The following is a 14,574-nucleotide window of genomic DNA, read 5'->3' as shown; positions in this document are numbered from 1 at the left end:
CACGAGGTAAACACAAGCTCTGTGAGCAAAATATTTAACAAAGAATAAAAGAAAACGTAAAAGCTCATTGTACTATTGTAGTGTATAGTACTTGCTTTACACCTAGGATTATTTTTTTTTTTAAGGTTGGGGGGGGGAGCACAAGCTGATACTCCTCCCTAGAAAGTGATCAGTCAGTGACTGATAAGATCATATTAGCAGCAGGGGCAGGCTTGTGATATTAACCAGTTTGTGATCTTATCTGCTCCAGATAATTATTTTGCAGTGGAAAGCAAGCAGCAAGCAATAACATCAGCTACTGCTCATGGTAGGAAAAGGCATTATCATCAGCCATTCTCCTTGTGTTGTTTCAGTGTCAGAGTCAATCCGGATGCTATGTATACTAGGTGATTCATTTATCTAGTAAGAATTCTCTAAGTCACAACCAAAATGATTACAAATGTGAAAAATAAGCGTTTGAAAAAAGTCTTAGTGATTTTAGGTTCTATAATCAGAGGTTGATAAAAGTCAATCATATGATTGAAATACTATAGAATTTTTTAAAAAGATTTTGTTTATTCATGACAGGCAGAGAAAGAGAGAGAGAGAGAGGCAGAGACACAGGCAGAGGGAGAAGCAGGCTCCATGTGGGGAACCTGATGTGGGTCTCGATCCAAGGTCTCCAGGATCACACCCTGGGCCGAAGGCAGGTGCTAAACCACCGAGCCACCCAGGGATCCCGAAATATGATAGAATTTTTGTCTATGTTATAGGATCTTTACCATGATTCTTTAAACTTAAAATATGCTAAAAATTTATAAAGTGGTTTACTTTATATATTTTAAGGAAAGAACAGGGGCTATTTCCTTCTTTTAATATGAAGATACTGAAAATCAGAAAGGTGGTAGATTGCTTGAGGGAGATGTGGCTAAACTAGAACCCACATAAAGGATGAGATCCACCTAACCAAACCATACGTACAAGCAGCTTACATTGGAAATACACAGTTTGGACATTTTCATGTTATATGTTAATAAGTAAGGAGGAGATTGAGGGATGTAGAAAGAATCAAAGAATTCTAGGCTATGTGAGACTGTACAAAAGATTATTATGTTCTATGAGAAGAGTCTGTGATACAAAAGATGATTTAATATGTTTTATGCTAAATACAGTACTTCTCCCCCATTGCCAAAGACAGAACCTAAAGCTTTAGTATTTTTTAAAATATTTATTTATTTATTCATGAGAGACACAAAGAGAGAGAGAGGCAGAGACATACGCAGAGGGAGAAGCAGACTCCTTGCGGGGAGCCCGATGTGGGACTTGATCCCAGATCCTGGGATCACACCCTGAGCTGAAGGCAGATGCTGAACCACTGAGCCACCCAGGTGTCCCCCTAAAGCTTTAGTATTGATTTAAGCTAGGTACAGGGAAGCCTTTTCTGACTATGCGTTAGGTCACATTGTAGCAGGCATCCTCACTGAAGACCTTGCTTCAGGAGGAGATGAGTTATGCTTCAAGGAACACTACATGTATTTCACTCTGGTTGGTGTGGGTTACATAAAGCACAGGATCATAAGTATAAAAAAAAAAGATTTCAAAAATTCCTGTTGGCCTGCTGGAAAACAGGTTGAAAACAAATCTGGTGTTTATAGTAAATGGAAATAAAAGTAAATTTATACATTTTGACTGATCTTTTTATAGCTAATTTATAATGAATTAATACTCATAGGAAGAAAATTACTATTACAAAAATATAATTACTTTCGATTAAAACAATACATAATTTTAAGTGTAGCTATGGACAATTCTGTTATACTACGTATAATCCTTCCTCAACATTACCCTCCCCCTTTTCTTTCTTAAATAGAAACAGGTTATTTGCATTAATTTTAATGGTTCAACTGCTTGGTTTCTCCCTGCATGAAATTGCATGCTTCAGTACCTCATACCTGCTGATATAATAATTCATATAATCTCAAGAGGTGTCATGAAGGGGCTTAAAGTAGAAGTAAAAACATATGAACTAAAATTAATGATGATTCCCCACCACTTCCTGATGAATAGGGCAACAAGTTCATCCATTTCAGCACAGAGGGTCTGCCTTTTTCTGGTGCCATTGGCCATAGGAGTGTCATTACAGACTCCTCCGGCACTGTTGGGCAGCACTGAGTAGAACAAGGCCAACCTCATTCATTAAGGAATAGAAGGCCATACTATCAATAAAATAATAATGCATTGCCTTGTAGTAAACAATGGTATCCAAATATATTGGAATAATTCATGCTGCATTAAAAATACACAGTTTATGGGATCCCAGGTGGCTCAGGGGTTTAGCGCCACCTTCAGCCCAGGGCCTGATCCTGGAGACCCGGGTTGAGTCCCACGTGGGGGTCCCTGCTTGGAGCCTGCTTCGCCCTCTGCCTCTGTCTCTGCCTCTCTCTCTCTCTCTCTCTCTCATGAATAAATAAAATCTTAAAAAAATACACAGTTTATGGGAAAAATTATGTTGATTGCTTAGGAAAATGACTAAACATGTCAGACAAAGCATACCAACTTACATGGAAATCTAAAATTTTAGTGCATTTTTAAATACTTAGGGATTTGGAAAACATATATTGATTTTCTTTCTCTTCACTGAACCTTTCCCCACCAAAACTTCCCACCTAACAATATGTAAAGTGACTTTTTCCCCCCATAATTTCAAAACAAGTGGCTTTCTTGAATGTCATAAGGACAGTGCTGCCTACATGTCTGAGATGCTTCTTACTGTTTAAGGAGCTGTGTTAAAAGACTGCCAAGTAACATCTCCTGAATTGGGTGTTCCAGTCCATTCACTTAGGGGAAGGTGCATAGGTAATAAGATCCACCCTCACATTGCCATTACTGCTGGGTTTTTTTTTTTTTCTATAATCTCAACAACAACAATACCAGCAATAGAAAGAGACTGTGAACTCTCATTCACTGTTGAACTCACTTCCACTAGCCACTTCATGATATTTAAAGAACACATACTCGTTGACACAACGTTCCCTGTACTTATTTTCAGAATATTTGAATTGTTTGAAGTGGATGGTTGTCAAATTTGTGAACACTGAAATCACTTGAAAAATTGAAAAGCAAGAAAAGTCATTATTTAAACTCCAGAGAAATACTTCAGCTGACCCAGGATTGGGCATTATGCCATCAGGACAGATGGATGAGAGTGTCACCTCCCCAAACGACATGTCAGGTTCTAAAAAAGACCACTTCACTAGTGTCCTGTTATGATACGATATCCGTACGGGGCCCAAACATGCCACAGACTATTATCAACCTATCAAATTGACTTTGAAATATTAAATAGTCTTTGAGGCTATGCAAATGGAAGGATAATCATATCTTTGATTAGTTGGTATAGCAGATAACACGAAATAGTATACTAAAAAGCCCATACCTTTCTTTTTATTTTAAATCTCTAGAAACCCCCATTTTGACAGATTCCTCATTTTCAATTATTTTGTAAGTTGAATAGTTAGTATATATTCCAAACTGTCATACTGGCAAAATCTTTAGGGCTTTAAACAAGAAATGTCTACCTGCCAGCTTTCTCATTAAATGGACTCAATGTGGGATTAAGGATGTTATTTTTTCACTTTTGATAGGAGCACAATTCAACTGGCTACATTATTGCAATTCACATTATCTTTTCCTTTATCACATGTAAATGTATTCATGATGCATTTTTGTGGAGTGAAAAAGAAAAAAAAAGTAGAATGACATGTAATTGTCAGCGTAATAAAATGGATCTCCTTAGCCAATTAATATTTTCTTTTGTTTCACATTTCAAATATAATTTTAGTTGGCATCTTACGTCTAAGCATATATATCTCACTACTGAATTATGACAAGGTCCGCGATTGAACTAACTCAGAAACCCATCATAAGTCCTTATCAAGTCAATTTCTATGTGTTCATTTTTTATGGTTGTAATTTGTTGAACTCTCATGGGTCTTGCTCATTTTCAAAGCTGGTAGATGGCAATTAAACTTAGTTTCAAGCTCAAGCATAGGAATTAGTTTTAAATCACTAAATCAACCCTTACTTTCACCCTGGGATCTATTCAGGGAACTTCACAGGTTCAACATGCTCATCAACCAAGAGCAGTTAGATTGTACCAGCTTCCCACATCTTTATTTGCCTGTCCAATGTCAGTGCAGCCCTCAGATCACGTAAGTTTGTGAAAAACCAAATTGCGGCAATGCTTGTGTACACACTAAGAATCCTGGTAATTGGCAATACCTCTATAAATATTTCTTTTTTTTTTAAATATTTCTTTATTTCTATTTTTTTCTGTTTTTTTTTTGTCTATAAATGCATCATTTGAAATAGCATTTTTCTAAAAATTTTGTTATTTTGCTTTAATAATTACTTTCCACATTATAATCAATTGATATAAAGCATATTGTGATAAATTTCTCTATTTTGCCATATTCATTTATTCACTCACTCATTTATTCATTCATTCATTCATTCATTCAACAAACAGTTTTATTTAGTTCGTAGGAAGTGAGGCATGCTATTACATACTTGAAATGCATCAGTGGACAGAAGACAGACCTTACCTTAAATAGCTCACATTCCAGCAGTGAAAGAAAACAATAAACACACATAAAAATTAGTAACATAAAGAATATTGATTTGAAAAGTGTGTTCTAAAAAGGGGAATTAATATAATAGCATTATTTATTAAAAGGCAGTATAGGGGTCAATGAGAAGACCATTTTAGCAAATAACTCAATCATCATTATTATTTTATCTCCTTATGTCTCCCTGAAACCTTTTAGGATTGGTCAAATCAATGCCTTTCTTTGCATGAACAAATCATTACAGATAGATGACAGATGATAGATAGATAGATGGTAGATAGATCTTTTTACCTATTTAATTTTCATTTCTTTTTCATGATTAATTCCGATTACATACGAAATATGAGGAAATACTCATTTCCTTAAATTTTATAGTCATATATATATTATTTTTGTCAAATATGTTTTGCCCATCATTCTTTTGAGTTGATCTTTTCTCACTGTTTTATCAGAACATTAGTCACTTGTATACATTGCAAAATTTTTTCCAGGATGTGTTTTTCAAATTCAGTGTTTCCAGTAATATTATTGCTATGCAAATAAAATTTATTTTTTAGTATTTATATTTTAGTATTTAGTATTTATATATCGGGGTTTATTATTTTGTTCCTAGCTAAATATAGCCATCCACATATTGATTTTTTTTTCTAATAATTTGGTGTTTTTATATTTATCAAGCTTCTGCTGAACAGGGCACCTGCTTCTCCTTCTCCCCCTGCTCATGCTCTCTCTCCCTCGCTCTCTCTCTCTCTCTTTCCCCCATGCTCTCTCCCTCAAAGAAGTAAATAAAATCTTTAAAAAAAAAAAAAGTCACCAGTGAAGCCATCTGGTCCCAAGCTTTTCTATGTAGATATTGAATCAGTAAGGAAGCTGATTCAATCTCCTTATGTGTTTTTGGTCTGGTCAATTTTTCTATTTCTTCATGATTACTTGTTTTAGGAATTTATCCCACTTATTCTAGGTCTTCCAATTTATTGGTGTATAATAATACCATGTTCATGGTATTACCTTTTTATCTTTTATATTTCTGTGATGCCAATTGCAGTGTCTTTAATTTCATTTTTAATATTATTTATTTGAGACTTCTTTTTATTGTTGCTGTTAATCTAAGGGTTTATTTCATTTATCACTTAAAAAATCAGCTCTTAATTTTATTGATCTCTTTTGTTGTTTTTCTAATCCCTAATTTGTTGATTTCTGTTCAATCTTTACTATATTCTTCCTTCTGCTAATTTTGGGCTTATTCTTTTTCCAGTTCCTTGAGTTGTAAATTTGGATTGCTTATTTGTTATTTTTTTTTCTTTATAGGCATTTATCACTATAAATATCCCTCTTAAAACTGCTTTTCCTTACCACATAATTTTTATATGCTGAATTTTCAATTTCATTTTCTTATTTTTTTTGTTGTCTTTTTTGTTTTTGTTTTGTTTTGTTTTTTCAATTTCGTTTTCATTTTCTTAAAGATATTTTTTTGGTTTTTCTTTTTATTTCTTCTATCATTGTTTGTTAAGTTAATTTGCATAACTGGTTTAGAGACTCTTTTTTGGGGCCTGCCTTGTGCTGGGCCAGGCCAGGAACCTGGGTTCCCAGGGGTCCATAGAAGGGCCCAGTGCAATGGCAGCTGGCCAACTCTGGGTTAGGCTGTGATCCTGGGTTCACAGGAGCTTGCTAGCTGCCTGGTCTGCCTGGTGCTAGAGCTTCTGGTGCTGAGGTCTGCAGTGAAGTAGGTTGCTAAACGTGGAGGGGGTATTTCTCTCCATGCTGGGTATCCTGGACTTGGGGAAGAAGTGAGTGATAGGCATAATGTTAATCTAGATTTCTTACATTCTTCAATGCAGCTTTCTTCTTTCTGCACTTCACTCAAAAGCTGTAATTCCTGAACCTGGAATCCTCTTCTATGAAGGTATTTTGTGCACGGACAGTTACTGAAATTGATATTTCTGGGAGAGGACAGACACTAGAAATTCCTATATTTCCATCTTCCTGGTGTCATTCTATGGCTTGTTTTATTTTTCATTTGACTGAAACCAGTGGTCCAGCAGTTTTCTCAAGATGGAGAACAAAATTCTCTAAAAGTTTTATAATGTCTGAAAATGTTTGTCTTTTGCTTTTTTATATGTAAATGATGGTCTTACTCTTTTTAAATTATTTGATCACTGTCTCTTTCCCAAAAGGCTTTATAGTCACTATTCATTTTCTTCTCGTTCTGAATTGCAGAAATAATATCTGAAGTCAGTCAGCATTTTTTTGTCCTTCTCTCCTTCCTTCCATCCTTTTATTTTTGTGCGTGTGTTAAGGAGATGATTTTATTTCCTATATTCTCAAAGGATTTATTCTTGATCTTACAAATCTGGCACAGTTTTGGTTGGTATCCAGTGAATCTCACTTGGAATAGTATGTAATACATTGTGCTATAAAATGACGTCTTCTATTATTTTTGTAAAAATTTCTTGAATTATTTTTCTGTAACCGCTTTATCTGTTTCTCTTCCTCAGTGATCTTAATTATGGATGTATTGGGAATGTGGATATACGGGGTATGATTTTTTTAAAAAAATATTTATTTATTTATTCATGAGAGACACACACAGAGAGAGAGGCAGAGACACAGGCAGAGAGAGAAGCAGGCTCCATGCAGGGAGCCCGATGTGGGACTTGATCCCACAACCCCGGGGTCATGCCCTGAGCCAAAAACAGGTACTCAACCGCTGAGTCACCCAGGGATGTGATATATGGGGTATAATTAATGATCATTCACATCTGTGAAATGTCTCTCTGAACAACTCATTTTTTTTTTTGTTTATTTTTCATTTAGTTTGCTCACTTTCACTTGAGCTAATGTTTATTGTCATTAACTCTGTTTGGAGCAGAGATTGTTCTTTTTTGAGATCTTAAAAAGAAATATTTATGCAAAATTTTTTTAAAGATTTTATTTATTCATGAGAGACACACAGAGAGAGGCAGAGACAGAGGCAGAGGAAGAAGCAGGCTCCATGCAGTGAGCCCCATGTGGGATTCGATCCCAGGACACTGGGATCATGCCCTGGGCTGAAGGCAGACACTCAACCACTGAGTCCCCTTCCCAGGTGTCCCTCTGAAAAACTTTTTACAGTCTGTCTTCTCATCTGAATTTTTCTAGTTTATCTTTTATATTCTTAGAATTTTAAAAAAAATTATCCCTTAAGAATTTTATATATTATATATTTTAATTATGTATGTTATTTTTAAAAGAAATCTGAACATAAATTTCAGCCAATGTATGACAAAGAATCTTCACTTGTATATTAATCTCTGTTCTGTCTTATTGATCATATCTAACCCCTACAGGACTTTATATGTCTGATGTTGTGTGCCCCCTTCTATGAATACTCATGTTAAATAGGAATAATTCTTCCTGAACCAAACAAGTATCTCCAGAACTTTGCTCTCATCTGGGAGGACATCTTCTTGTTTCACAGCAAATCTATAAATGATAGGGGTAGAGATGCCCTGTGAGTATTTGTGTGTGTGTGTGTGTGTGTGTGTGTGTGAGAGAGAGAGAGAGAGAGAGAGAGAGAGAGACAGAGACAGAGAGAGAATTGAAATTACTAGAGAGACAGAGAGACATAGAGAGAATTGAAATTATTAGGTCAGCAACTGCATGGATGCTTATGTGGTTAAAAGCCTAAGAGAGAGATGCATTCAGCCACTATACTATTGAACTAATTGATCAAGTCATTCTAAAGAAAAGAGAATTGCTCAAGTTGCTTCTGAAAATACAAGATGTATTTATAGAAGAAATAATATTAATGTATTATATTTGGAGAGAGTTCTATTGGATAGAGCTCTATATTTTTAAAGTTGCAGAGCTATACACCATAATAGAATGATGTCAGAGTATATAATTAGGGTTTAAAGATTGTATTTATTTTATTATGATCTATTTACATAAAGTTTATGTCATTTGGAATACTTTTAATTAATCAAATTTAGCATTGATATGAATAGTTTAGATTTTAAAGTCTTCTTAGATCTAAATTCTTATGTTTGTTAAATTTAGAAATAAAAATCCATCCATATATAATCAAGACTCATTTTTATACAATTATTCAGATATTTTATTATGATTGGTAAGGATATAATTTTATTACCTTCCATGGCTGTTTTGATATATTACCTCTCATGGTTGTTCTTTTTAAAAAATTATTTATTTATTTTTATTGGAGTTCAATTTGCCAGCATATAGCATAACACCCAGTGCTCATCCCGTCAAGTGCCCCCCTTAGTGCCCGTCACCCAGTCACCCCCACCCCCTGCCCACATCCCCTTCCACCACACCTTGTTCGTTTCCCAGAGTTAGGAGTCTCTCATGTTCTGTCTCCCTATCTGATAATTCCCACTCATTTTTCTCATTTCCCCTTTATTTCCTTCCACTATTTTTTATATTCCCCAAATGAATGAGAACATATAATGTTTGTCCTTCTCCGATTGACTTATTTCACTCAGCATAAAACCCTCCAGTTCCATCCATGTCTAAGCATATGGTGTCTAATGTCTGAGTAATATTCCATTGTACACATAAACCACATCTTCTTTATCCATTCATCTGTCGATGGACACCGAGGCTCCTTCCACAGTTTGGCTATTGTGGACATTGCTGCTATGAACATCGGGGTGCAGGTGTCCTGGCATTTCACTGCATCTGTATCTTTCCCATGATTGTTCTGATAAAAGATATTTATTGTCAAATTCATAATAGTTGTTACATTTTTATTAATGAATGGTTTGGCAAAGGAATCCGTATAATTTCAAAGTAAGTTAAAATCTTTGCTGTAAGTTGAATTTACAAAAGCCACCTTATATCAAACATATAACCTAAAAATATAAGGAGAGATATCCATTTTCAAGACACAATAGTATACCCACAGATCCCTACTAGCTTCGGGTAACCTACTTCAATGGTGACATTGTTGTCTTTGTTATTTAAACTTTTTTTAAAGACTTCATTTATTTATTTGAGAGAGAGAGAGAGAGCACAATGTGTGCAAGTAGTGGGGAGAGGCAGAGGGAAAGGGAGAAGCAGACTCCCTGCTGAGCAGAGAACCAGAGGACTCAATTCTAAGACCATGAAATCATGACCTGAGCCTAAGGCAGATGCTCAACCAACTGAGCCACCTGGGCTCAGTTGTTTTTAACTTAATTTTTATTTTTATTCTAATGAAAAAGAGTATATGAAAGTATTTACCAACCTCTAGAGAAGCATATTAACTGTCAAACCTGGTAGGTTTTTCATAGGAACACAATTATTTTCTGCTTGTAGATCTTAATATTTATTTTTTTAATCTAGAAAAATAATATCAAATGATGTTCTGCTAATTTCATTATAATAATAAACTTGAGAATTGATGCCTAGACTTGATGTTTAATTTTGTCTCAAAATAAATCTGATAAATTTATCTTTGGCCAGGAAGATTACAGGAATTAGTTTCACTGGTTTCCCCCTGCCTGCCTGGATATGTAATCATAGAAACTAAAATATTATTTACTATATTTACACTTAACTATTTTAAAGCTTAACGTAGAATTAAATGGACACAAAGTCTTTTAAAATTTTGTTGTGGATTTTGGTCCTTTCTCTTCAATGATCTAAATGTTTTCGGAAATCTAAAATGTCAGAGTTCCCTGCCCTGAAACTCAATGATAAAATTTCCGACAAACTGAACAGTCTGGAATCAAATTTTTTACTTTAGTCATTGTAATTTTATAATGTTTTATAATTTAGATCGCATTTTATTGGGAAATGATCACAAATAAGATCAGCCAATATATTTTTGTTAAGTCTATCTCCAACTTCTATTTTCACCCTCAGCAATCTGGGCACTATGGTAGGAGAAAAGGAAAGAGAGATATCACTTTTGTTGAGACTGGGACAATACTGATTACTGATTTTTCTTTATCTATTATATAACAATTAATATTGAATATATGGCATATAGTAAGATTTTCATCTTTCTTGACATTGGTTCAATGGTTACACCATAAAAATGAGTTAAAATGATAGTGTGGATTTTATAAAAGATATTGACAACACTTTGAGCCTTAACAAAAGATAACAAGTTCAATATTGTATATTTGCATATGTCTTTTTAATTTTGTGCTCTGAGCATTTTAAAAACATATTTTCACACTATTTTCCTCTGACAACTATTCAAATAGTTTAACCCCTGCTAAAGAAAATTTATATAAAGGAAAAATATTCTGGAAAAAACTGAATTCCCAACTTCTGTGCTTATGTGATTAAATTATATTCAATGTAATATGAATATTAAAGATATAGAAAGTGTGAGGAGTAGATAAAATAAATATTAGAAATAACTTACAGAGTTGTTTGAATTAAAGTTGAATATTTGACATTCTGTACTAGAGTATTAATATATAAATGATCAATATAGATGTAATTAAACTTCATTTATATAGCAATTTCACAAATTTGGAAGACATAAAACATAAATCAAAGCTCAAAGTTGTTGCAATGTTTTATATAAAGTGATTAAATTAAGTACCAACAATATTAGGGTGAATTGTGTGTTGGTTAAATATGAAGGTATGAACAGGATCTAAAGGATAGCTCTTCAATCAGGAAATTAAAACTTCCTGGTTTGATGAATGATGTTTGCAATATGAGATGATAACGAAATGCTAAAGCAGAAACTTCAAAACTCATGAAAATCATTGCATATAAAACAACATTGAAATACTATTCCTTCTGTATTCCTATCTTAATGTGACTTCATTAACAAAATCCCATGCAATTCTCATACTGAATAATAAATGGGGTAAACAGAGGGATAAATGGATATGATGGAAAACAAGACTTCTTAGAGCAAGTTGCATCCTATTTCATTTGCATCCAGTTGAGTTAAACAAGCACACACTGGGCCCATGCAATGTGCTATTTACTTTCCTGGGTACTAAATATTCAAAATAAAATATCGACTTTTGTGTCCAGGAACACTAGACATGAGATTCAGGCAACATAGACTGAGCAGACAAAAAATAAATTTTTAAATGGTTAAGCTTCTTGAATTTTTGCAAGAATTGTTTCCAAAGAGTTAAATGTGCCTTAACCTCATACATATTTGAGATAATTGACAGTAATGATATCTAATTAGAACCTATCTACTACCACACCTTTATGTTTTGACAGTCAAAGGCAATCTTTTTTTCTTATAGTCTAATAAAAATATTAAAAGTGGCACGCATGAATAATTTTCCAGACAGAGAAGAGAGACAAAAATTACATTATTTTGCTCACTTACCTATCAGAGCATATGAAAATTATATCTTGGAAGAAAGTGACTCTCCAAGTCTAGACTCTAGAAATAATAGAGGGAGATTATTGATCCAGACTCTTTCCAGGTAAAAGTAAAATTATGGCATGGGAAAAAAATCCATCTGGTTATCAAGTTGATTATCCAAGAGTCCCCTAGAAAAAATGAGAATAAGATTTTTGTACGTTAATAATATATATGGAATGATCTTAAAAGGGGGGTTGGGGGCAGCCCCGGGGGCTCAGCATTTTAGCACTGCCTTTGGCCCAGGGCCTGATCCTGGAGACCCGGGATCGAGTCCCATGTCCGGCTCCCTGCATGGAGCCTGCTTCTCCCTCTGCCTGTGTCTCTGCCTCCCTCCCTCCCTCTCTCCCTCTCTCTCTCTCTCCCTCTGTCTAATGAATAAAAAAATAAAATCTTTAAAAAAGGGGGGTTGGGAGATAATAAATACTGAATTAATTCTGCCTCTTATTAATAATCATTTACATTACTAAATACCTAGGTTGTATTGATTTTCTTTTCACTCCAATATTTTATTTTGCAGTGTCAGAGGAGTTCATTTAGAATTTTACATAACATCAGAATTTCTTCTTCAGGAGCTGTAACCAAAGTTTTTCACTACTTTAAATATTATAAAATAACACAAAGTTAGTACATCCGAAGTTAAAATATTCCAACAGAATTCTTGCAGAGTAATTGACATACAATAAATCACACAAATCACGCAAGTTTTGACATATATGCATACCTGTGACACCATTACCACAAAAACATACTGAATATACTATTGCCCCCCAAAACCTCCTCTTGCCCCTTATATTATTTCCCTTCCTCCTTCTTCCTATCCTCTTCAGATCTGCAGGTATCCACTCATCTCCTTTTGTATCTACTTAGATAATTTTGCACATTCTAAAATTTTATATAGATAGGATTATACAGTATCCATTCTTATTTGAAGAGTATGACTTTTTCCCTCAGTAGAATTGTTTTAAGACTTCATTTATCTTGTAGCAGGTACTCATTTTTATATTGGGCAATATGCCAATGCATGGATGTTTATCCATTTGCTTATCCATTGCATTGTAATGAACATTTTGATTGTGTTAATACAAATAAAGCTTCAATGAATATTCATGCAAAAGTATGGGCATATGCTTGCATGTCTCAGGTGTATAGTGAGGGGTAGGATGGCCGGATCATAAAGTATGTAGATGTAGTATTAATTTTAAAGAAATTGCCAAACCATTTTCCTGAGTGTCTCAGTGAATGAGAATTCTAATTTCTTTCTATCCTCACCACCTTTTGGTATGCTTGGACTTTTAAATTTTAGCATTCTGACACACAAGTAGTGATATATCATTTACTTTTATTTAATAAACAGTGTATTTGAATATTTTTCATGGGCTTATTTACCCTGTATTTATCTTTTTGGTGAAGTGTGTGTTCAAATATTTTGCTCATTCTAAACTGGCTTGTTTTTTTTTTTTAATTACTGATTTTGAGAGTTCTTTGCATAACCTGGATAAAAGTTATTTATCATATGTGTGATTTGCAAATATTTTTCCAAATCTGTGGATTGTCCTTTCTTTTTTCCTAACAGTGTCTCTGAAGAGCAGATTTTTAATTTGATGAAGTCCCAATTTTCCAGTTTTGTTTTGATGGAGCATATTTTTGTTGCCATATCTGAGAAATTGTTGTCTAATACATGGCAATATGGATTTTCTTCTAGAATTTTTATAGGTCTTAAGGTTTACATTTACATTTCTGATTTTGACTTATTTTTTGTATATGGTGTGAGGCACAGGTCTAAGTAAATTTTTCATGTATGAATATTCAAGTATTCTAACACTTTTTTTTTCCAACACTGTTTTTATAAAGTGTACCATTCTTCACTGAATTGCTTTTGTGACTATATCACCATACCATATTTTGTTCTGTTGCTCTATTTATTTGAATTTGTACCAATACCACATATTTTTACTATTATTACTTTATAATACCTTATAAAAAAAGGAGTGTTGTTCCTACTAGTTCTTTGTCAAAGCTGTTTTGAGTATTATAGGATTTTTGATTTCCATATAGATTTTAAAATTAATTTTTTTTTTTACTTTTGCAAAGTACCTGTGGGGAATTTGGTTGAAATTCCTTCAGATCTTTATATCAATTTGAACAAAATTGTCCCCTACCAATATCAAGTCTTTTGACTCATAAACAAGGTATGTTTTTTTATTTATTTAGATCTTCTTTATCACACTAGTGTTTTATGACTTCCAATGCACACATCTTTTATATCTTTGTTAGATTTATCCTTAAGTATGTCATGTGTTTGATACTATTGAATATGATATGATTTTAAATGCAATTTCTGATTTATATATTACTATTACATAAAAATGCAATTGATTTTTGCATAAAGATATTGGTTTCTTCACTCACTTGTTAGTAGTAATGTTCAGTTCATTTATTAGTTTCAGTAGGTTTCACAGATTACACTGAATAGATGATTGTGCCATTTGCAAATAAAGATACAGAAGATCATCAGAAAAAAACTTTTTTCCTTTAGAATTTGGATTCTTTAATTTATTTTTTCATAGTATTATATTAACTAAAATTTCCAGTTCAATGATGGGTGCATTTATTGAGAGGGTCGTGTGATCT

This window comes from Nyctereutes procyonoides, unplaced genomic scaffold, assembly GCF_905146905.1.
Source record: "Nyctereutes procyonoides isolate TBG_1078 unplaced genomic scaffold, NYPRO_anot_genome, whole genome shotgun sequence".
In the NCBI taxonomy this organism is placed as follows: Eukaryota; Metazoa; Chordata; class Mammalia; order Carnivora; family Canidae; genus Nyctereutes; species Nyctereutes procyonoides.
The sequence above is the reverse complement of the archived record's forward strand: the minus strand, read 5'-3'. Positions refer to the sequence as shown.